This window comes from Labrus mixtus, chromosome 12, assembly GCF_963584025.1.
Source record: "Labrus mixtus chromosome 12, fLabMix1.1, whole genome shotgun sequence".
In the NCBI taxonomy this organism is placed as follows: domain Eukaryota; kingdom Metazoa; phylum Chordata; class Actinopteri; order Labriformes; family Labridae; genus Labrus; species Labrus mixtus.
The window spans coordinates 5040772-5066039 of NC_083623.1; the positions used below are offsets into that span (position 1 = coordinate 5040772).

A 25268-nucleotide genomic window follows, 5' to 3' on the forward strand; every position below is an offset into this window, starting at 1 on the left:
TACCATATCGTTCCATACCATACCACACCACACCAAACCATACCATACAATACCATGAGTTACCATACCATTCCAAGTGATACCATACCATACAATAAGGCATGACTGGATACAGATACTAACAAAAAACATGATAGCATACCGTACCATACAGCACAGGTGTCAGACACCCCTGATTTCTAATAATAAATCCTCTAGCAGCCTATTCATGTGTTCATTCATATTGATCTTTGGTAAAACATTAGTCCAGCCCTCGATTAGGTCTTAATTGACAAATCTAGCCCACTACCTTATATGAGTTTAACACCCATGCCATTGCCATATGACATGATACATAAAATGATATGATACCAAACAATAGGATACAATACACGATATCATACAAACCAATATGATACACCTCTTAGGGAAATTTGTCTTGGGGGTAATGGCCTTAGTCTGGACTGATGCAGGTGAAAGAGTGCAGACTTGTTTGATGGATTTATGTGAGATGCAAATCCAAGTGTGGAATCAAAGATAACGCCAAGGTTGAGGACCTCAGAGGAGACAACACCAGAATCAGTACCCCTCTGAAGCTATCAGACACCGAAACCATGAGTTTTGTAGGTTTAAATTTGAGCAGATATATTTATATCTTGAAGGCAAGGATGAGTGACTTTTATTTTATTGTTTACTAAATGTTGTTGAGGAAAACAAAACGAAAAAGAATAAGAGGGGCTGTTAGGAAGAGCAGCAGCCAGACAGACAGACAGACGAGCTGAGTGCAGAACAAAGACCTTTTAGACGAAGTGTTTAACAAAAGCTACCTGTCAAACTGCTGTCTGCAAGTGAAAAAAAAACAAAAAAACACCCTCAGATCTCTAAAGCCAGACTGCACACACAAAGTGAGAAACACGCACCAACTTTTCCTGCGTTTTGAAAGCCAAGGTTAGACATGGTGGAGAGACAGGTCCGCTGTATTAGCCCCTAAAAGCAGCAGTCTAACATCAAAAAGACATCAGAAGGGACTGCAGAAACACAGATGTACAGAGATATATATTTATATGTACAGGCCTGGAAACAAAGCCAGAGAGAGCTGATGTAATTGGACTGTAAGGCCTGTAGTGCAGTGAGTTGCCTGGTTAGGAGTTGGGAGGCACACAGCTGGCACCGGGCATTAATGTTGAGCAGGGAGCCGCGGGGCACAGCACATTCTTACCCAGAAGAACTTGAACTCTTTTTTTGTCTCCGAGGACAGATGAGACAGCACGGACACTGCCGGGTTAGAGCCAAAGAAACGGCCTGAAGGAGTTTGACTCTGGAGCAACAACTGAGGTCAGAGAGGAACATGCTCGGCTGAATCCATTCAAATTTTGATCCTGACTCACACTCACATTTTTACAGGACATTTTCAGTAATAATCAGTGGTTTTCAAACTTTTTCAGTGATGTAACGTTCAGTGTTAGACCTTCAGTGTCTGTTTTAAAACAACAATCCTGTAACCTGAAAAACACCTCATAAGGTGTGCTGGCTGTAAAAAAAAAAGGCACAATGCCTGGGGAGGATTGAGGCTCATAAGGTAAATCATGACAAAAACGATTTTCCTGAAACCGATGGTAATAATCAACTGTCTTGTATTTCACTTTTATGTCTATTAAGTTGTATTGCTGTTTGTTTAAGCTTTGATCTTATTCCTTAATTCTTGTCGGTCATTTCAGTTAAAGTAAATCTTAAGACTGTTCTCAGTGTGAACAAATCTCACCTTGAACATGATTGAAATGTTAGTATATGACTAATGTAACCCAATGTGTCCTCCAAAGGATGTTTCACAATAACAGTGCAGTGAATGTGTGTGGCCGTGTATGTGGGTTGAGTGACATTAACTACATATCAAGTGGTTGTAGCTTATTGATGGGTTTTTTAGTCTGCTGTCACAGAGGACCTCTATCCCCACTTCCAAGCCCAACACAGTCTCCGCAGATGGCTATTCATCATGAGTCTGGTTCTGCTCTAAATGTCGCTTAGTGCTCATGATGGATTAATGTTGTGTTTTTGTAAATGATTTAACAATGAGTAAGTTGTTTAACCTGCTCTTTTGTAAAAAGTCTTGAGACAGCATACAGTATGTTATGTAATGGAGCTATTCAAACTTTGAGATTGATTGGTTGACTAAGATAACAGTTTCCCATGTCAACAGGATAAACTGGTTTTTCCTTTTTAGCAGAGCACTACATTTTGTCTTTAAGTCTGCCGTGTTACGGTAAGCTTACTTCTGTGAGTTCTGCTCAGAGGTGCAGCCTTATGGGTGTGCCACTCTGGGAAACTCTTGGTCTCTTTCCTGCTGCTGAGAAGAGCAAAAGAGCAAAAGCATTTTTTTACAGCACGCTTGGTGGAGCTGTAATTAATACAAACACAGAGCACACTATGCTTAGATGCTTGGCATTTCACAGTCTGTGCTGGTGGAAAAGTGAAACAGTTTGGGTCAATGGCTTTTTAATCAGAGCATTTGCTGCAACTGTGTCGATAAGGGGGGGGCAAGGCCTTGAGGTAGACTGCAACGAGCTGGACGTGCTAAGGCATTACAAGTTTACTGATTAAACTGGTGGTGTGGTTTAATAGCTAGACTGAGGTGTCAGCAGGCTTTAGTGCATTTAAGAACCTCAGTGTTAGTTGTGTTAGGTAAGAAAAAAATCTGTTTTCTTGCCTTAAAACTAGTCGACTAGTCTGAATTAAGATTCACGCTGACCAAAAAATGATTTGCTATGAACATCCCTAGTGTTAGCAGAGTGTGTCATTTTAGTCCAATCCCGCGAAATGTTAGTGATCATCATTTTTCGGCCAAAATTCTGAATTTCTTTTAAAATTGCAATTGTATTGGGTGTGTACTGGGTAGAGGTATGTACTCAAACATTAGGTATTGAATGTTATTGGGAAGGAACAATGGCATCAGAACATCTCTAAAACAAAGTTAACCAAACTCTGAATTGGTACAAACTTACAGGACAAAATAAACAAAGCCAACATTATGGCATGTATTTGAGAAAAAAACCAAGAGCGCTGACAGGAAAAAAAGAATTGGTAACAAAATGTGTAAAATAAGACAAAAAGGGGGGAAAAAGAATGAATGACAGGCGAACAAGTTAAAGATAGGAGAGAAGAGAGGAAGCCGAACAATGAGTATGTCAGAGTCAGCTGCTAATCTGCGATGAGATAGTGCCGCGCTTTGATAATACTCAAAAGTGAGAGCAAAGGGAGAGACTCTTGGGCTGCTTCCACTGTCAGTCAAAGAGGCAAGGGTTTGTGTGTGTGTGTGTGTGTGTGTGTGTGAGTATATTAACAAGGCAAATAGCTTCTTTGCCTTATCTTCCTTGCGGGGGAAGAGATAAGGTCCGATGAGAGTGGCTCCGGGGAAGAAGCCACGGCTCCCTTCTGGCCAAGCTGACATGAATAAGAAACAGAGAAGAAGGCGTGAACTCCAGGGAAAGTTCAGAGTTTCTAACAATAACCTGCTGCTGATCCGTCTGACAGTGAGCCTAGGGACACATCAGCATAACTGCTGAACATACACTTTATACAGTATCCATTTTATTATGTATTACTTAGAGGATTTGTTATAAAGCTGATGTCGGCTTTTTATGTAAAAAAAAAAAAAAAGATAGTGTATGTTGCCTCTGGTATGAGGGATATCACTCACTGTGAGTGACAACACGCTCAGCCAATAGTATCCATATGTGGGAAGATAACACTCAGATAGAAGTCAGCACGGTTTAGCATGAATGATCCTGAGATTTATGGAGGAAAAAACACTCCGGCTTCGTGCCAAGAAACTCTCAATATAGCACGAGCTACTGATCAATATCCTGTGTTTGTATTTTATTTACATGCAGTTAATTCACATTAGCATACAGTTTGGGATGAATGAACACAACAACTTTTTTAAATCAAATGTTATGTATAATGATTCCAGGATGTTTTCTCTAAATGCATATTAGTCAAATGTAGTTCTTCTTTAAGAACCATTTCTCCTAAACGCTTGGGTGTTTGTTTAAAACATTCATATAAACCTGTAGTCTTTGAGTCATTGGAAACTTAACAACACTTATCCTCTAAAATCCAATTGGTTTAAAACTTTTGTGAATGGATTATTTGATTTGATCATTGCTTGTGACATTATCTGGCTTTCAGCATTGACATTTTGCCATGAAAATAGCTTACACGTTTACAGCAGGAGGGTCGAGACAATAAAGTTGTACTTGTGTTGCTGTGATTGAATGATGTCTTGACATTTTAGGTTTTCACAGTTTGGTATGTTCCTGAGTTTTGGGGGTGGGAGGTCAACGTTTTGTGTTTTTTGCAGTATAGAAGGCAAAAACAAGAGCTGCAAATGTAAAGTGATGGGTTCAGGCTGTGTCTGAATCACTAACACTACTCACTATAAGTGCACTACTCTATATAGTGAGAAATGGTGTTTGAAGAGATGTCTGAATTCTGAGTAGTCGTAGTACAACCGATGCTCACTATCCAAGTTAGGAAAATTGAATTTCCATGGATGTCAAAGGCGAGGTGATGTTCCTTCATGTTACTGTCAGAAAGTGTGAAAATACAAACCTTTAGTAGAAGATTTGACTTTTTTGAAGAGGAATACCAGTTAGTTGAGTGCTTAAGGGTGTTTCCACATTAGGCCCAACTGTTTACCATGCTCGAGCCGGATTACTGCCCCCCTCCCCCTCTCGTCTACATTCACATTAGTAACATCCATCAGTGCCCGAGTACATATACGTATGTACACAGTCCGATACAGCATATGGCGGTATGCACACAACCCGGCAAGAAGCAACCATGGCAACCACTCGCTGGCTGAGTCCATCCTACAAACTGTGGATGTGTTTGTTATCTCTGAGACGCCAACAACGACCCTTCTTCCTACTTCCACATCTACCGTGCAGCTCAGAGGATAAACGGGTCCATGCTGCACGGGTTTGGCCGTTTTTGAATCGACAAGCACATAAGTACTTCCTGGTTTGAGCACGGTTGCATTCAGATCTCCCTGGAGTCGGACTCGGTCACTCTATTTTTAAAAGTTGATTTAAGGTAAGAGCAGGATCAGGGCCATGTTTGAATAACAAAGATTTGAATCCTGACTCCTCCAACTAGGCGACAAGAAGCCACACTATTTCCTCCATTCGACCTGAGTGTTGCATCATTAGTGCTAAAAATACTGCATTTACAATTATCTCACACATGCAAGCAGGAATGCTAATGCCATGCTTATGCAACGTGCACCTCCTCTCCACCAGAATGCTGCCTCTACCACCTAAATGTACTGTGTTTATATGAAAAACCCACTCTGTAGACACGCTTTTTATGACTTTATTCCTCACATATTAATACAAAAAAAGCCTCAAGTGAAGATACGAAGATGGTAAGAACTACACTGGTAGCTTTTTATGGTAAGGTATTTTTTTCCATCTTTCTGAAACTCTTTAATCCTTTACTGCAGACTTTTTCATTTTGCAGTTGAAATATGTCCTTTTCTGGTTTTAGGAGCGCTGAGGCTCTCTGATAATATTTCACTTATTAAAACATTGAATTTTTCACCACCTACTTCTTCTCCTCTGTACCTGCAGTGGATTTCTCATGTTATCTGCTCCAGACTGGATTCAATTACAATTCAAAGCAAGACAAAAAAATAAAACTTTCAGATGATAAATTACTTCGTTTGGTCAGAGTGTTTTCACATTTCTGACCTGCACCAGTCAAGTCCATGTAAAACCAGAGCTTCTTCTGACTCTGTTGTTCTGCACCACACAGGGCAGTCGAGTCTCTTCTGCTGTTTGCAAAGAAAACAAACTCGAGAGGGGGACTCAGGGAACGCTTGAAAGAGGACTAAAAGATAAAGATTATCTTTGTCTTAATCTTAATCCACATGCAAAACAGAAGAGTATCAAATATACATGGATTAACTAAGACCTCTCAAACTTGCTCTTGGCACGTTATTCATTTGCGTCACCAGTGTTAGTTTAATTGTTTAAGCTTTATTCTTTGTTTTATTTCAGGAAGCAGATGTGTGACAAATGTTGAAATGTGAAATTGACTGATTTAGGATTTATTCTTCCACGAGTTGGACTAGATATTAAAAATTAGAGCCTGACAGAGTAATCGGCCAGACGATAATATCTGCCGATATTAACATATCCAGTGACTATCGGTATCTGCTAACTTTATCTCAGATATTGACTGATATTAATAGATGTATTCACCAGTCAAATAGCATTTCATTTGAGGTTCATTGTATTACACTAGCAGTTCTCTTTCACCAGCAGAGGGCGCTATATGGAGTACAACAAGCATCATCACTCTTTCAGAGCGTCAAGCGGTGATGCACGTACATTTGCTGTTACTTTCCAGTTGAGTGAGTATGATGTCTTCATTAAATAGATTTACCGAAAGTGCATTTCAGGGATCGACACAATAAATGTGTATATCTGTATCTATCTCCAAAGCACAAACAGAGATCAAATATATCAGTATCAGATGTTTTCTCTCCCTTATATCGATATCGTCCCCAAAAATCCCATATCAGTCGGGTCCTAACTAAAATCATGTGTTGGCTGGTGTCCTTTCTCTAAATCTCATTAGGGGGAAATATTTCCAGCACCATCCTTTGGAAATGCCAACTTATTTTTCATTCCATAAACTTGTCTTTGAAATGTTATTAGTGGCAGTACAGACGCACTTCTCCACATTTCTCGTTCTAATCCAGAACAAGACGTTTCCAGTTGAGTTGAGTTTTCTTGTTTCAAACACAAATGTAGGAACACACACAGAGAGAGTATCTCTCAGTCATTCTGCATAAATACTGAACAAATTCAGCCCCTTTCTCTGCAAATAAGCCTCATTGCAAAATGGTTTTCCTTCACAATGAAGCTCTATTTACATACTTTTACCATTATTACTGGCTGTGTAGCTATAAATCTATTTTATTCATTGTTGTTGCTGCTTTGTTTGTCTCCATCCATCCAGGGCTTTCTGCTGGCTGTCAGCACACTACTCAATTACAGCCAGCTTCTTTTTACTATTCTGGGAAAAAAACAAGTTTGCCTGTACACCCAGAGACCCCCCTCTTATTACCTGTGCCTCACTGTGTTTAAATGGACTCTGCAGTGTTGTAACACTCCAGGTCTGTAACAGCTGAGGTTACCCACCGAAACATTTTCACCAGCCCACCCTTATTTGACAAAGAAGCCTAATTCTCCTTTGGAATAATCCCCTAACTGTTAAGGATTGGGTACGCAAACTCACAAATAATATAGAACATTATAAATATAAGTGTATGACAGAATAATGGCAATGTGCCTGAAGCCACCAAATTTGTTTCTCCAGGGGGCAAGTCCCCGGACCCCACCAGCTGGCACTCATGTCAGTCTATACTACACAATAAACTGAAAAAAGTGTTTTCAGTGGATAATGATTACAGTAATATGCTTTGTGAATCTGACCTTGACACCGGGTTAGATAGCAGCGACACTCAATGTGAATTCAACAGCTGCAATCCATTCTTGACTTTTTACATTTTCCTCCTTCCTCAGGAGATATTGTGACAGACAGATGGAGTTATGATAGCAGGTGTCAGTACAGCCTGTGTGTTTGCTCTCCCTGCCAGCCCCAAACAGGAGAGGGCTGTAGAGGAGTTTTGTGTTGGACTTGTAAGCAAATCCTCTCATTTGGCTTCTCTAATCATAGCAGCACTTCTCCCTCTCTGTTGGGTTTTTGTCAGAGGTTCAAATGTTACACAGCATGAATGACTTACAAAGTGTATACGACCTACTGCTCTCTCTCTCTCTCGCTCTGTGTGTGTGTGTGTGTGTGTGTGTGTGTGTAAAAACACAGGACCAAAGACCAGTGTGGGGGGAAATAAAGCAGAGCGTGCTGTAGCAATTACACAGTCTGTCAAAGAACGGCAGGAGGAAAGACTTGCTTCCTTTTCTGACCCAGTGTGTGTGTGTGTGTAGTTGTTAGGAGGCTACAAAGTCAGGTCCCGCAACTGCCTGGAGTGCATGCTTGCTTAGGGCACACACACACACAGACACAGACACAGACACAGACACACACACACACACACACACACACACACACACACACACACACACACACACACACACACACACACACACACACACACACACACACACACACACACACACACACACACACACACACACACACACACACACACACACACACACACACACACACACACACACACACACACACACACACACACACACACACACACACACACACACACACACACACACACACACACACACACACACACACACACACACACACACACACACACACACACACACACACACACACACACACACACTGATAAAGGCTTTGGTTTAAAGGAAAGAGGAAGACTGAGTCCATGTGTGACCCTGTTGACCAAACCAATTTTCCCCTTGTCAGGCAGTCTACTGCTGTGAGTGGCTGTGTGTGTGTGTGTGTGTGTGTGTGTTTTAGAGACAGAAAGGAGTACAGAGAGTGTACTAATAATGTACCGAAGGAACAAAGAAACAGACTGGTCCAAAGGGAACACAGTACAGGATCCTAACCCACAGTGAAAAGTGTGTGTGTGTGTGTGTGTGTGTGTGTGTGTGTGTGTGTGTGTGTGTGTGTGTGTGTGTGTGTTGGCATTTGTAACACGGCGTGGACTATCCAAGCCCCAGATTGCTGCCTGCTCAGTAGGTTAATCCTGTTACAGTACACTAAAGGGTGAGCAGCACCTGCAGCCTGTAAGTAAGAAACTCCATACTGTACACTGTAGGGAACTCATGTTTACTCACGCTATGTTTTTTTTTTTTTTTTTTTTTTGGTAAATATGACAGGAGGAATGACTTAAAGCAGTGATTCTCAACTGGTGGATCGGGACACAAATATGGGTCAGGGAACCCTTTTATAGTGGGTCGAGAATGTGCGCCATTCATCATGAAGGAGTTGGTGTTGGTTCCTGAGGATAGACCGGGTGAGAACCAATGATTTAAAACTTTTCAACAGTAACAACATCAAGTCCAAAAGTTATGTCTCATCAGTTTAGGTGTTATAAAAAAATGCTGGAATAGTTTACCTCAGAAGAATTCACTCATCTGTCATGATTCAATTCTCCAGTTATCAGATTATTAATGTTGTAATCTTCCCATGCAAGGTGCAAAGTTTCTTAAAGAGTACCAGGGGCTAATCGTTAATCTGGGTGCATCTCAGTGATGCACACCCAGACGACATCAAAACAAAGTAGTTTAATCATAGTATCAAACATTTGTGAACGTACAAGAACTTCTAAGAAGCTCATGACAAAGTGCTTCAGCACACACACACAAACACTCAGAAGCTTAAAATGCCATGTTTGGTTTAAGTCCATCATTCCCCACTAAGTGTTTTAAGCTGCCGGAACAAAAGCTTCTTACATTTTTTGTCGTCCACTCGGCGGCCGTAAACAGACAGTCAGAGCAAAGGAAGCAAAGTGACGTTTATTATGAAGGGACTTCAAACAGTCCTGAAGACAGAGAGGTCACTTTATGTAGTGCCTTTAAAAAAGTTAAGAACTGGTTAAAGCCACTGCTCTGGAAGCCCCAGGGGTTAGTGCGCCCCCCCATGTATGGAGGCTTTAAGGTTCAAATCTGACCTTTGGCTCCTTGTCATTCCCCTCTCTCTCCTCTCTCTCTCTCTCCCTGATTTCCAACTCTTTCCACTCCATCCTATCTCTAAAAGGCTGAGGCTCAGCCTTAGGCTTACCCACTTGATCTTTTGTTTTAAAGGAATATGGTTTCAAATAGATAAACAAACCAATACAGATAGGAAGTTTGGTTCAATAAAAGCCTGATAAAAGAGGGTGGTAGTGGTTTTCAGGAAGTGAAGGGGGGGGGGGGGGGGCGTTTTCTGCGACAAATCAAACACTGTCGTATATTTGTACACACTGAGCCATGCATAACTTTAACTGTGTTTATCATTAAATAAATGATGGAAAATAACTCCTCAGATCAACAGAATTAAACACACACATATGTTCAAACCCAATAAACGACTCTTGCTCCATTGAACAATTACAATCTGCTGTAATCACGGATGCAATCACATGACCTTTACAAAACCAAATATGTGTGTGTTAGTGTGTGTGTGGCTCCCCCTCCATATGAGTCACTGAACCGAGTTTCTTATCTTAAGTACTTTTGATCATTCAGCCTTTAAAAGGAAATACAACCTTGTGGCAGAGTTACAAGTGCAAGGCTTCAATTTCCTGTTTGGGAAATTCGACATTTAAACCAGCAGGCTGTTAATAATCTGATTTATTTGAGGAAAGATGTGCCATGTACTGCCTAATCTACATTGTACGTTCATCTCAGTAGCCACATGTTCCATTTTTTTAACTCAACTTTCCAATCAATCGCTCCATATTTCCACTCTGACCACTAAGATTGTTTTCACTGTTCCAACATCGACTCTAATGACCGGTGCACAGAACAGAGTCTGCTTCTTTTCAGCCCATGCAAACTGCCTTTTCTCTCCGACTCCACAAATAAGAGGAGTTTGTATTTTTTTCCTCAGACTGGATTTTGCCTTTGAAGTGACTCTGATGTGAGCTTCACTTTGAAAGACACTACAAAGACTAGCCTTTGTTTGGACCCATTACAACACAGACACACTTTTTTCTCCTGAAATCAAACCTGACATACGTTTGATAGTCCTAACTTCAAAAAAATCCTGGCAGAGAAACAAATTCAAAACCTAACCAGAGCCAGTCTTTGAAGAGAGAATTGGACCACTGTGGACGTGGGCTTATTTGTTTATCAGTCAAAGGGATGAGCGTGATTAGGCTGTTAAACGAATACATTTGGCTCCCTTGACAGTCCTCACCACAATGACTAGATCGTTAAACTAAACATTAATATTTGAATAAACTCAGGCACGCTATGCTATGTCTAAAGTGTAACATAGCTGTCTGCCACTTACCAGGGCTGTAGCGCCGATTAACGGTTACTGCACTACCACGTTGTTAAAACCCCACGTTGCATCTTATAGGAGCAGTACGTTTGGCCATATTTTGATCTAGTTCCTTTCTCTTGTGGTAAATTAATGGGATATCAAACGTTGGATTAAAAAAGTGTCAATCGCGAGTAGCCAATTAAATCCAGCGATTAATCTGGATTTGAGAAAAATAAGACAGCCCTAATATATACTGTAATTCCTAATGCATGCATGCAACAAAGTCACGGTAACAAACTCATCACTAGATGTTTTAGCTAACTCGTATTGCCCTTTTTGATCGCTTTGTTGCTGATGACTTATGACAGATTCTGATGAATGGTTCTTTTTGTGATTCCTGTATTTATGTTCAGTGTTGTTCAGTGTTTTTATGTCTGAAACCCTGTAATTGTGCTGCTGCCTGTCTTGGCCAGGACACTCTTGTTAAAGAGATTTTTAATCTCAATGAGACTTTTTCCTGGTTAAATAAATAAAATAAAATAAATAAACAAACATATCTTTAAGTTTCTTCATTGTCACTTCTTTAACCCTTCTTTAAAGCGGTCTGAGTTTCCTCCCCTCTCTCAGTAGTTGATATACAGCTGTAATGAAAAGTGAACAAAGAAGGCATTTGGTACAAAGTTTGGGGCGTCCTTATGTGAGAGTTAGGTCAGTTCATCCGTCAGGTTCATGACCTAGTCAAAGTGTCTCTGGTCCTTCAGTATTGAGTTCAGTCAGAACACTAATCCTTAAATTACATTAGAGCAACACTGCAGCTTTTCAAGTACGGTAACACGCAGGTACAATACCTGCACCCAGATGGCTGATCTCCAGAAAGACCAAGTGAATGAGCACCCTTCAGATATCATTTAGTAATACAGTACATGTGTGTTGGATCATAAGCGCTAGCCTTCTGAGGCTGCCTCTGATCAGCATTTGGATCTGACCGGACAAAAAGCTTGTCAACAAGTTCTTGTTGGAGTCAAATTAGCCCCCTCGAGACGACTCTTCTTTTCTTGCATCCTGACTGTTGTGCAGGTCCGGGCATGGCTCCACACAGTCGGAGTTTTCTGGCATTAAAACCAAAATAAATCAAAAGGCTCAGCCTCATAGAATTTTAAGAACGATGAATAAAAAGTGAATCTTTGTTGTGTTAAAAACGGTGAGTCTTTTGATTAAAAAATTGTGATCATTGCTTAGAATTTACGATGGACAAATTTTTACTCAACCTGAACGGGACCCCCAATGCAGCTGGGCCCCAGAAAGTCTTCCCCATTTCCTCCCCCATAATGGGCAGCCTTACCTGCACCTTATTCTGTATGAGGTTAAATCTGAATTAAATTAATTTGTTATATGTAGAATTTTACCTCCCTTGTTACTTCAATTCTGTCAAACAAAAACTGAAGAAAGCCGTTGTTGGTCTGCTGAGTTTTTACAGAAAAAGGCCCACTCAGCTGTTTCGATAATGTGTAATATTTGCTTAAGTTTAAATCTGGAAGGTGCATCCCAACCAGATCAGACAATCGACATCCAATGAGAGAAAAAAATCAAGAAAAAAGGACGAGTGTGGGGACTATCAGGTCTGAAGGTGAGAGTGAGAGACCCGTCCCCTCTCTGTCCTCAATCCTTGTCCTGCCATCTGTAGCCCTGCTCACTCACTCGCTATCTCACTCGCTCTCTCTCCTCAGAACAGATTAAAGTGGTCTAAAAAGAGATTAAGATAGATATCCAGAAAATTCATTCGGAGGTTGGTAAATAACTTTTACTTGGCAGTGTATGTGTGAGGATGTGTGGACGTATAAGACTCTCTACTTGTGCACCACAGACACGGCCAAAAAAAAAAAAAAAAAAGAAAGAAAGAAAGAAAGAAGGAAAGGTACGGGGGCGGTTGTTTTTCTCTTTCTGCCCCCCGAAGCCAATTTTCTCACTGAGTGAATGGGATTTTCAGAGGATAGAAGATAGAAGCTGTTTGTTGGCTCCACCCAGCACAGTGGGACTCTCTGCCCTGTGTGTGTTTGTGTGTGTGTGTGTGTGTGTGTGTGTGTGTGTGTGTGTGTGTGTGTGTGTGTGTGTGTGTGTGTGTGAGTGGCTCAGCTGTCAGTGGTCAGTAGTGCAGGTTGTTGAGCTGACCCGTGCAGTGAGAGGGCAGAGATGGGATTACCCTGTGGGAGGCTTTGTCAATGAGCTTGTCTCTGCCTGTGAGAGTGTGCGTCTGAGTCAGAGCCACGTATTGATAGAAAGTGTAGAGTTTAAATGGTGAACAAAAAAAAAGAAGAAGCATGGGTGGGCATCCATCCAAATGATCGAATCAGCCGGGGACAGAGTTGCAACAATGAGGTTCAGGTTACATGTGTTTCCCATCAAATTAAAACATTTTATATCAGTTATATTGTAATTGCTTTTTATGCATGTGCAATACTTACACGATGTGCGACGCCAATCATGTGACATAAGCACATAATGCTGCCACTTTTCAGTCGTTTTGATGCTGTCTGTGGTGCATGCAGAGTCTGTGTGTCCCTGCAGGTAAGATGTAGACATACAGGAGACACTGCTGCAGACACATACCCCGGCACGATGCTCGAGGCGGGATCTCATTTAGGGCAGGCTGATTTAGAACAAGTGTATTCCTGCTATCAGCGGCATCAGCTCGTTAATGCCGTGGCCACATTTACAAACCGTTAATGGAGGTGCTGTGCCGCTGATTGTTTACTTTTAGCAGGTACACCTGCAGCGCACACGGTGAAGTGTTGTGTGATTCACAGGCAGCCTGAAGTCACTATCACTGTGCTCGTAATGCAAACTAAACAAAACGTTGAACATCGTTAAAAATGGATGATGACATACAGGTAACACAATTGCAAGCCTCTATTGCAAAGGAGAGGGGTTTAAAATCAGTCAAAGACTCGAATAGTAAAGAGTTTGATGGTTTGGTGTAAATTGTATTTGATGTACAGAAAAAGATACTTCATTTATCTCTTAAAAATGTATTTTTTCTTCTTAAATAGTAAGATATATATCCTGCAGAAAAGAAAAAAAATCGATATCGCCCAACTTCCTGAGCCATTCGACCGTTAGATGAGCATTTCTGTTAAAGGACAGTGAGTACTCTATGGAGAACATCAGATAAGATATCATAAGGATTGCAAGTTGAGGCTACAACTTCACATTTTATCCATCAAAAAAAAGATGGTGTTCAACATACAGAATGTCAAAAAGTGGCATCGCAAGATAATTCCATTTTAAAGGTTTATTGGGTTTTCTGTCCTACAGCTAAAACTCCAAAATATTGTGTTTTAACTGTTTAATGAGACGCAAAAAATAAAAGATAACACATGTGAAGCTGTGGCAAAGGAACATGAACCTTTTTGCCTTGATAAATCTACAGATCAACTAATAGTTCAATCAGTTCAATCATGTTCAACTTGCAGGACAGTACCTTCTACCCCGTTCAAAAAGGATCATTTCCCCTTTGTTTTGTTCGGTCTGAGACATAGAAGACGCTTCATTGTCAACCTGTCGAGTCCAAGATTTCTCAATTTTTTTACGGAACCTAGCAGGAAAAAGAAGTGGAAACATTTCCTGCAGGTTTTTAAATTACTTTCTCACTCCCTCTCTCACATTATCAGAAATCTCAGTGTGGGGTCTCCTCAAAAAAAATTTTTTTTGTTCTGCAAAGACAGAAACTTAACTTCAGATCTTTTCTCCCCCCCCCCTTTGCATCTTTCCAGCCTCATGCACTGGGAGCCTCGTTAAACTTAGAAAGTACAAACACTCTCCTGACAGGTCACCAGTGTGTGCGGATAAATGCGTTCAGCGGCTCCTGAGTGCGAGTTCGGAGTTGGGTTGCATGTCTAACAGCTCGCGGAGGGAGCCAAAATATCCAAGCACGAGAACAAGGAGAGGAACATGTAAAACAGTTGAATATTTAATGTAGTGAGTCAAACATGTTCAGTGTGAAAGAATCGTCCGTGACAATGTACGTAAGATCACAGGCAAAAAAAAAAAAACTATCACAAAAGTGAGGGCTTTTTTTGGGAAGTTATTGCTTCACATCTGCTGACATAAACAAAAGAAATCAGAATGAATGAAATGAGCCTAACACAGTCAGCTGTCTATCCTGATCTGCTCCCTATCCTGTGGCTGCACACTGAAGTGGGATGGAGTAAATAGAAAGCATCGGTGTGTGTGTGTGTGTGTGTGTGTGTGTGTGTGTGTGTGTGTGTGCGCCACGCTCGACGGGTGTCTGATTGGACGTCACAGTCTCAGGAGGAGGTCTGTCAATGAGGGCTGCTCAGGGCTGTCTCTTTGTTCATGCAAGTGTAAGTGTGTGTCTCTGTGTAAGTGTGTGTGTGTGTGTGTGTGAGTCAGCCTGTAGGTGTTCTCTCTACATTCAGTTCAAGGAAAAAGATCATGAGGAGTCTTCACTGTCTGTGTGTGAGCTCAGCAGTTTATCATAGTATCATATCGTATGCTAAAGTATCCCATCATATCAAATCCCATCGCATCGTAATAAAGTAAAAAGTATTTTTAACTAGTCAAGAAAGGAAATCCATGAAGAGTTAAAAAGTTCTATGAATAAATCCACAGTGAATTCCAACATGCCACACAGACAATAGATGAATAAGAAGGAGCGCTTTTCCCATGCATCATCCTGCCAATCCCAATACTTGTTTCACTGACTCATTCCAACTCATCTCAGAGTGAAACCATTTTCTCATGCCAGCCACCCAACTATTGTCCAACACTGAAGTTTTTCTTCTTCTCTTGTTGCAGTATTTTCCATTATCTGAGCGGCTGGCTGAGAGCAGGAGCTCATTCCTGCGTCTTCATGCCTCTGTGATTATTCCTTCACTCGTCTCGTTTCATGTTCCCAACACAGAAACTCCTGTCTTACTTTTTCTTTCTCCTCCTCCAGACGTGGTTTTAGTGGGGAAACGTCGAATGTGTTTTTGGTAAAAGAACATCTGGATTTGATATGTTTTTTTGGCTCAGGCTAATTACAGTGTGAGACGTGCTGATTGAAGACAAACGAGGGGAACTTGTTTCCGCATGTCAGACACGACTTTCTCTGCCTGACTAAACAAAAAGAGAGAGAAAGTTAAATGTGCTTTTGGTTGATGCATGACTAGTTATATTTAAAAAAAATTGAATTTTTGTTTCGTTGTGTTGCACATAACAGAAAAAATAGCTTGGTTTTGAAGTACTTATTCAGTACAATACTTGAGAATACTTTTACTCCCACACCCCTACATGTTAACACGAAAATCTATTTTCTAATCATTGCATTTATGTTGAAAGATTCATTTTGGGATTGTTTATGCTCATTTTAAGGGACAGGACAGCAGATAGAGGCAAAATTGGAAAGAGTCGGTTACACGAACTAACCGCTAGGCCACTGGTGCCCCAATCACTGCATTGCTACTTTATCTTCAATGCATTTGAGTTGAAATCAAATCATGCAGACTTTCTAACTTCAGGACATATTTCAACATAAATAGATTAGAAAAAAAAAAGACAATTCCAGTGTAAACAGTTGAATCAAGAGAACAAAAAGTAAACTGGAAATCAACCTCAGGGAGCTACAGTACTGTTTTTTTAAATGTGATGTCTTTGTATATCTATCACCTCCTGATGGCTGCCGGTAAATGGTATTTTTTCCAAGCCTCCATGTAGAGCCAGGATTGGGCACAAGACTTAGATGGTGATGGGAAATTGGTACCATGATGGGAAATCTCAGACCATATTTGGTTTAATGTCACACTGAGGTTTTTCACACTTGTATTTCTTAGCCACGGGTTAACCCAAGATCACAACCAAAAGAACGCCCACAGCTAGTTTAACCTCATTATTCCCCTCACTCGGGGCAAAGAGTAAACGTTATTATGAATCACACTTCAGTGTTTAGAGCCCGGAGTGAATATATTTAGGCTGCTGACAGCACGCAACTTGTTTAAATTTGAAAAAAGGCATTAGACATTTCATTGCTTTGCTTCTGACCTTGGATCACACGAGCACACAGAGTCCTGAAGGAGCCGTCAGCCCGAGGCTACCAAGGGCCTTGAGCATTGTGTTAAAATGTATTTTTGCATACTACACTTGTACATCTTTATTTTATTTTTTTACAAATAACAAAAGAAAAATTAAATATATCTGTCTGTTCCTTACTTTGAAGACATCTTACCAAAGCAGTCACCAGTACATGAAGGAAAATTAAGAAAAGGAGAATCATTATGGGCTTTTTTAAGCAAGCAGCTGTTAAAGTAACCATCCTATCAGCCATATGGGCGAGCCACATGTGTAAAATTTCTTATGAGTCTGGACTATTTTTTGGAAACTTTATGGGTAAAATATGGAAACTCAGCTTTAAACTGACAGTAACAATCTACCTCAGTTTTGGCACATGTTTTGTTTTAGTGCTTCATTTATGTGGCATGAGGCTGACCATGAATGCAAGCTTCTGACAAGAGAGGAAAGGATTATTGTATATTACAAGCACCATACTTGTGATTACTGTCATGGAGATATTTGTAGGCTGTGATATTAAATGTCACAAGTTCAGAAAGGTCCCAAAATAAGCGGCAAATTAAGACATAACCTTTCTCTTCTGATCAGTACTGAAACTTTGCCAATTTTTTTAATGCTATTTATACGGTGTGCAGGTGTTTGCTTGCGACTTTTGGTATTTAAAAAGCAAGAAATTACCCAATATTGGGTGCCTAGGTCTGTTTTTGTTGCCTATCAATATTAATTGATTTAAAATGTTAATGCCGTGCAGTAATATGGTATCCTGACAACCCTTGTTCACTGATCTTGGTTGTGAGAGAATCTTTTTACTGATGAATGTCTTAAGAAACCCAGTTTGCTCTGTAGTAATAATCTGGAACTTGTGGTTCTATATTAGTCATGCACTTGAGCCCTAAATAGTCGGTTACTGGCTGATTTTCTGCTGGAGTCTGATCACACAGGTCTACATGGAAGCACCACTAGTATCCTTTAATGACCCTGAATACCAGGGGTTTAACAGAATCCAAATGAGTATTGAATGTTTCAAGGGCCCCTCCAACAGTCCACTCCCTGTCTATCAGTAATCAGTAATTGTAGGATTTAATCGTGAAGGCTGAGCATGAAAGTAAAAGATGAATGGTCTGATTGCATATCAAAGTGTGCTGAGATTTGTGAATAAACTTGGGAAAAGCAATCTCAGCGAAGACCAATCAATTAGCGGAAAGAATTGGCAATGTCGTGCTGCGCTATCCTGGGTAAGGCCTCGTGCCATCCGATCAATCACTGACAATAAAAAGGAAATGCATCAAGGCCTGGCAATAGGAACCAAAAGCACAGCTAATTCCTGTCGTTCATGCCACGGAAATCCATGGAACAACCAAACTGTGCCAAGGCAAATCAGTCAAACAGAGATGTGTGCAGTGATTCAGCGGTACAGCGGACTATTACTGCATTGCAGCATTAAATGTTATTGTTGGCCATGTCTTATCCTGTCTTTTGGTTTGGTAGTGGTTAACTTTGTTCCAACAGAGCAGCTTCATGCACTTTGATTCTCCTATTCTCATGAGGACTCCCAAATGGATATTTGGTCTTTTGATGATGTTGGGTTTGAGTCTAAAATCTCCCAAAGGTGTTCAAATTGTTGGGATGTGGCCTTTGTAGGACATAAGCTATATCATCAGTCATTTTCACTTTTTCACGACTTATTAAACCATTCAGTGATGCCCAATGCTTTAATCAATCAAGCAACTTTTCAAATTCCACTAAGGGGCAAGGATAGAAATGTCTCACTCTCATCACAGAATAATGGCAATCACTCAGAACAGCTTGATATTGAGTTGCAGTGACCCATCCATCTAAAGCAATAAATGGCCCAACAGAGCCCAACAATGTCGGAGAAAATCCATTCTTCATTTAATTTGTGAGCCGTCTTTATCTTGGGGTTGATACAATTATTAACTGGCTGAAGGATGTACCAGCCATAACAAAATCTGTTCCCTGTAGTTTTTGTAAATTGTCAAGATTTATTGACTCGTACTCGCTTACATGATTTTAAGAATAAGGTCTGAGTTAGCCACATGAGAAAGAATTATTTGTCCAGTTGTATACCAATTGGGTATGACTACATTGGATGGGTGACGCAGCGTATTTTCTATTGCTGAATTTTAATAAGCGACTTCATACAGATCGAGTATAGTTCTCAAAGTTGAGAATAGTCAATAAATGTATCCCTTCATTGTTAGATGAACGTTTGGGGAAGGTAGAATAAATCACACAGGCTTTCCAGTCTGGACATAAATCATGGAGTTTGTTTACATGTACAGTTAAGTCGAGCTTTGGTTATTGCCCATAGTCCATTAAATCTCACTACTGGCTTTGTCCCAACATACAAACACCAAGGGAAAATGGATTTATACACAGAAGTACGCCTGACTCTGCTACGTTGGTGGCGATATACCCCCTATCAGCTGGTTACTATTGGATTGCTTCTGGTTTACCACGGACCGACCAACCAGATAATGAGATCGTACATTTCATATGCAGTTCATCCCCTTAAATCGATTTATTTCCCTACTAAAGATTCTCATTTAGATGAATGACCCCGAGGTCAAATCGTCATTGTTTCACCACGAGACACCTAAAAATGAAGCCTGTGCTTTGGTTCTCCACTGACAGGAGATTCATTTTAATCTGAGCTGTTCTAAAGGGATGACAGAGGCAGCTGGGACACTCATCCCTGCCATCATCAGATTACTCTGTCAGACACAACTAAAGGATGGGGGGGGGGGGGATTAGTTTTCATCACAATCAAGCATCATCACGGTTGTTCATTATAATCATTTCAAGATAAGAGTTTAAAAAAAAAGGATAGAAAACCTCCTCTTATGAAGACGGAACATTTTAAACGCAGATCTTAACAGCAAGGGGGTTTTATCTCACACGTTGTAATTTGGCTGAAAATACTACAGATTTGTATCAAGTTTGTAGTGATTATATATATGAGTAATGAAAAGATTGCTACTCAGCACCAATATTACAAACATCACTTCCCCGAGTGTACTTCCTTTACCTATTTTTAATGTCTCTTGATTGGTTTTGTTCCAAACTTGCCTTATTTAAATGTTCTATCCTTTCGCAGTTTCCTGCCTTTTCTCATTTCTCCAAACCTCTGTGCTTTCAATTTACCATTAAGTCTTCTGTCCTTTCAATCCATCGTTGTAATACGTCCTCTTAATCCTTTGATTGCTGTTTTACTTCCTTGATTAAACCTATATCCATTCAACACCATTATTTATGGAGGATAATGAGAATATTTTATTCTCATTGGAAAGGGTTTCTGATTGATCTGATGATATACACCATGTCTGCAGTACCAACAATGCAATGAGTAAAGGACATGTAGGAGGTCTAAAGGCTAGAATAATACATTGTGAATGATTGTGGAAAAGCTCCCAGAAAACTGAGAAGTAAAATTTCTTTACCACTTTTTTAAAACGATATTTTTCTGCTTTGCTTCCTGTGGCTTTTTTGAGGTTGGAAACTGTGTAAATTGATAAAATATGGTCAGTATGTGGTATGAAATTGTGTCATGGTCTCCCTCTCACTTTTCTTCAATTTCCGGTGTCTCCCCTCCAATTCCTCTCCTCCATCAATCATCATCTTCTTTGTAATTTCTTTCAGGCTCCCCCCTTCATCTTTTCTCCACACATTGTTTTTTTTTGTTCATGCACCGCTTCCATCTTCCTATTCTCTCTGTCTGTCTCTTTTCTTTTCATTCTTCCTGCTGTCCATCTTTTCTTTGTCCTTCCCTCCTTGGAGCACTTAGCTGTGATTGGTAGGATGACTGGAAACCTTTTATTTTCCCTTTCTTTCTACATATTGTTGACTTCCTTCCCCGCAGTCCGTCGTCCTTTCTTCCCTTACTTCAGTGGAGCACAGTTTCATGCTGTTACATGTATTCAGATCCCAATGTTAAAAGCCTGCCAGTAGGGGGCACACAGCAAGTACCAGCTGTACTTCTACTGATCAATTTTTCATCAAAGGCTCCGGTCTCTTTGAGTCAGAGCCAGACTGGGAACCAACAGGGAGAGTGACTTCACTTCCTCTACCTGCTCCTTCTGTCAGTCTCAAACACCTCGCATCACTCTTTGACTTATACATCAGGATCATTAAAGCAAAAACTAACCCTGTTTCCAAAAACTGCTGACAACATGTAAGATCAGGGATGGTTTGATGGAAGACTGAACTTCTAACTTACACCCATCTACAGCAAAAAGATGAGTCCAAGATGATCAAAGAAACACTTTAAGTTATCGGGATGAGACATTTTAACTAAAGTAAGAACAACAACAAGTAGCTGAAGTAAACATGGACATTATGTGAACATTACATGTCAATAAAAGCTGTAAAACATCATTTGAAAAGTAAAGATTGAAAGATTTAAAATGTCAGTTCAAGTGTAAATAGTGGTATGTTATCTTTTACACCAAGATTATTACACAACTGTGTTAAGTACTTGATTCTGATTGGTCAATAAAACATAGCAATGTTCTGCTATCCCTCGATAGATCAACGTATTGAAGAAGAACAAAGCGCTGGTGGGTCGGTACCCAAAAGTGGGTCATTGAGTTTTAGTGGGTCGCAAAAGTGTGCCTGGAAAAAAGAAAGTGTCAAAAAGTCTAAAAATCACTATTAAAACTTATGTTTTGGGGCGCTGATGGCCTAGCGGTTAGGATCGCACCCCATGTCCGGAGACTGTAGTCCTCCAATCAGGCGACCTGGGTTCAAGTCCGACCTGTGGCTCCTTTCCTGCATGTCATTCCCCGCTCTCTCTCTCTCTCTCCCTGGTTTCCTATTCTATCCACTGTCATATCAAATAAAGGCAAAAATCCCCCCAAAAATAAATCTATAAAACAAACATAATAATAATGTTTTGTTTCATCTCTTTGTTCTGCTACATGCTTCAACGTCTATACAGTTGAACTTTAGATGCAGCAGAAACAGCTCATTAAAATTCCTCAGAAGTGAAGAACGTACAACTTGTGATCATATTCTATTCATATAAGTAATGGGATGCAGCATAACAGAATACCGTCATGTAAATATATGACTAATCTTAATGAAGAACACATCTTTTTAAGTTAAAGTCTGGAACACTGTCAACAGATGCTTCATGTTTAACTGAAAGAAAGAGAAAAACTCAAACCTGTTTCCTGTCTTGCATAATGAAGTACTGCGAGTGCGCCTGGTGTTGACAGTTCTCCTTCCTCTAATGCATTCATTTATACTCAGACAGCATCACTACAGAATGCAGAAGAAGTTATGGGTCTAAAGAGTTTTAAGTTTTAAGGTCACAGTCTAATAGTTTACATTTCTCTTTGTATTCCGCCGTCAGCCTCGCTCTCTCTCCGCTCCGTGCTCTCTCCGGGTCCGAGGGTTGAACATCTTCTCCCGAGGTCAGCCACAGTGGCTTTTAATAGATACTCCAAAAGCTGAATAATGCCTGACCAGTGTTCAATTAGAGCTTTCGAGAAATAAATTAGACTATTACTGCGGGAAAAAAACATTATCTGAAATGCAGGAACACTTCCAACAGCATTTATCAGGTTGTAAAAACTGATTTCACAGGATGGATTATGTGGAAATAAAATGATAAAGTGCTCATTTAAACAATCTAAATGTATGATGTGACCGCTCTGTTCAGGTTCTGGCTGTTACATAGCAGGTTAAAATCTCCTCACAGGAGCTTTAAAGTCCTCATGACTGAAATTGTTTTACAGGAAATAAATAATTATCTGAGTATTTTTTTTAATTGAAATGTCTGTTTTTTTCTCTTTTTTTAAGTTTAACGGTATGTCCCGCCTCTTATCTTTTGATTGGTTTTATCCCACCTCAGTTTAGAAATACGTCATGACATGGCAGTTCTGCTTCATGGGGACTTTAAAGATATTATATTTTCTGATAGGTATTATTTTTCTATATCTTGCATTTTAAAGACCCAGATTTTAGCTTATGAATGCAATGTGTGGTCAACATGTCAACTGGAAGCTACCAGCATGTATTTCTGTTTGTGATTCAGGGCTGTGTCAGTGCGAGCTCGATATAAACCCAGCAGGCGTTGATAAAGTTAGTTCTTTTTCTTTCAGGCCGACAGTCCTTCAGCGTCACACCTCCAGCCACACTCAGTCATCTTGGCCATTAAACAGCCTCGAGTTCCTCCAGGGCCGCCCCTTCAGCACATCCATCTAGCTCCTCCATCCTTCAGGGGGGGACCCTGACCTGCAGGTGAAGGAGAAGGACCCCTCAAGGCTCCGATGAAATGGAGAAGAGTCTTATCTCATAAAAAAAAACAGAAATGGGACTGAGAGCGACTGATGAGAAATGACGAGGAGTCGCGAGCCCTAATCAGACGACCGTCTCAAGCCGGGATGTTTACACCGCTGTGACGTTTCACACTTGTTGAGGGGATTTTCAGTTCAAGCTGATTTGCGAGCTACAGTTCTGATGGAGCAGCTTTGATAATGATCATGAATGTAAAACAGTGTCATCCTTGCAAAACATTTTCATACTGTTATGTGAAATGTTCTGTTGTATTCTCTGAGGGTGGGGTTGGGAGGGGGATCCATGATAGTGCTGGAAAAGCAACCAGAGCTAATAATCATAAATATCGATCTCTCTTCTTCTCTGCCATCTTTGTCTTACACAACGTCTTTGCAACCTCACTTTGGTCAGTGTTCTTTAAGTACCAATATTCTTTTTTTTTTTATTGGAGTTATTATTGTTTATTTTGAGTCATCGCTCAGACAACAAGCACTAAAAATGATGTAGTCTTTGAGTTAGCACTTTGTATTTGAAAACACTTTCACTTTACCATCTTAGTAAACATTTTCATTAATGTACGAGCTCCTGACTGATTTTACTGCCATGTTTTATAATGTTTCATATTGTGTTGTGTTGTCTGATTGTTTTACTTTGTTTTAATTCTGATTTGACGGTGATGTTGTCCTTTTATGTGTTGTCCCGCTGCTGCAAAAAAAGGGACAATAAAGAATCTGAATCTGAGCAGGTTTTCAAAGTGTGCTTCCACTGTATACAATGTGTGCACCTCCACTTTTAGTACACATTACAGCAGAAATCCTTCCCAGTCAAAAGTAAACCTGGAATGAACTCTGAAGATGTTTCACTTCTCACATCAGCAAGGATTCAGGATTTTTTTTTCTTACAAGCTTTTCTGCAGGTGATCTTCTTCTACAGAGTCTAATTATTCATTAAGAGACTGAGGCGTGTAATTAAAGAGGAGAGGATGTAGAGAAAGAGCGAGTTTGACACAAAATCCCTGCGTCGGCTGCGTACAGTGGAAGATGATCTGAGTGTAATACCCCGCTGATGTCATCTTCACAGCCTCTTGTCACTAAGAAGATTCACAGCAGGATGAGTAAAGTGAGAGGACCTGTGGAGTCTCTCTCTCCTCTCTCATTTGTCTGAATAAACCAAATCTGGAAGTGTTTGTCTACACTCAAAACATTCTTATTCCCAAAGACGATCACGTATCGACTTTCTTTTTTCTTTCACTGCAAAACTATTCATAAGTTCACATCTTAGGCACCTTTTAGGAAACCTCGAGTTCTTGCTTTTAACTTCAGGTGGTTCAAAGTGCATTCAGAAGAAAAGCAAAGCCAACCTTTGCCTCTCGTCTCTCAGGTGAGTCAAGCTGGGGGAATCATTTTTTGGTTACTCAACCAAAAGTAATTACCCCTCTTGACTTTTAAAGCTTTCTTTTCAACACTGCCAGGCTTACTTTAAAGGTGCAATATGGAGTTTTGGTAGAGAAATCTGAAAGTTCTGTGGTATATGTTCATAACTCTATATACAAACTGTCCTCAGAGGAAAATCTGGTCCCTGGAACACTGTTTGAAGATAAAATGCTATTTGAGAGTTTTGGTGTGTGGCCCGCAACAGTGAAACTGTAACTCTCCTAGTAGCTTTTTAGCTCCAATCAGTGTTCCAGGGACCCATTTTTTTTCTTTGAATAAAGTTTGTGAAAATATAGCATAGAATTGTTTCACTTGTCCAACTTTCAAATTTCTCTTCCAAGTCTTGGATAGTGCACCTTCAATGTTCAATAAATCAGATTGCATGGTTTTAAAAAAAGTATTGAAGTATCAAACATTGTGAAAACCTTGTAAATGTCTGGTGCTGTATTTAGTCCTGCTGCCTTTGATTCTCTGTCTGAACACAATCCAGAGTCATTATAATAC

The 25268-nt window shown here is 40.3% G+C and overlaps 1 protein-coding gene across 1 annotated transcript in view; it reads right to left on the bottom strand.

The window, feature by feature from the left end:
- The window catches only part of man1a1 (mannosidase, alpha, class 1A, member 1), a 156172-nt gene that overhangs the window by 54369 nt on the left and 76535 nt on the right, over positions 1-25268 (bottom strand). The window lies entirely within an intron of this gene.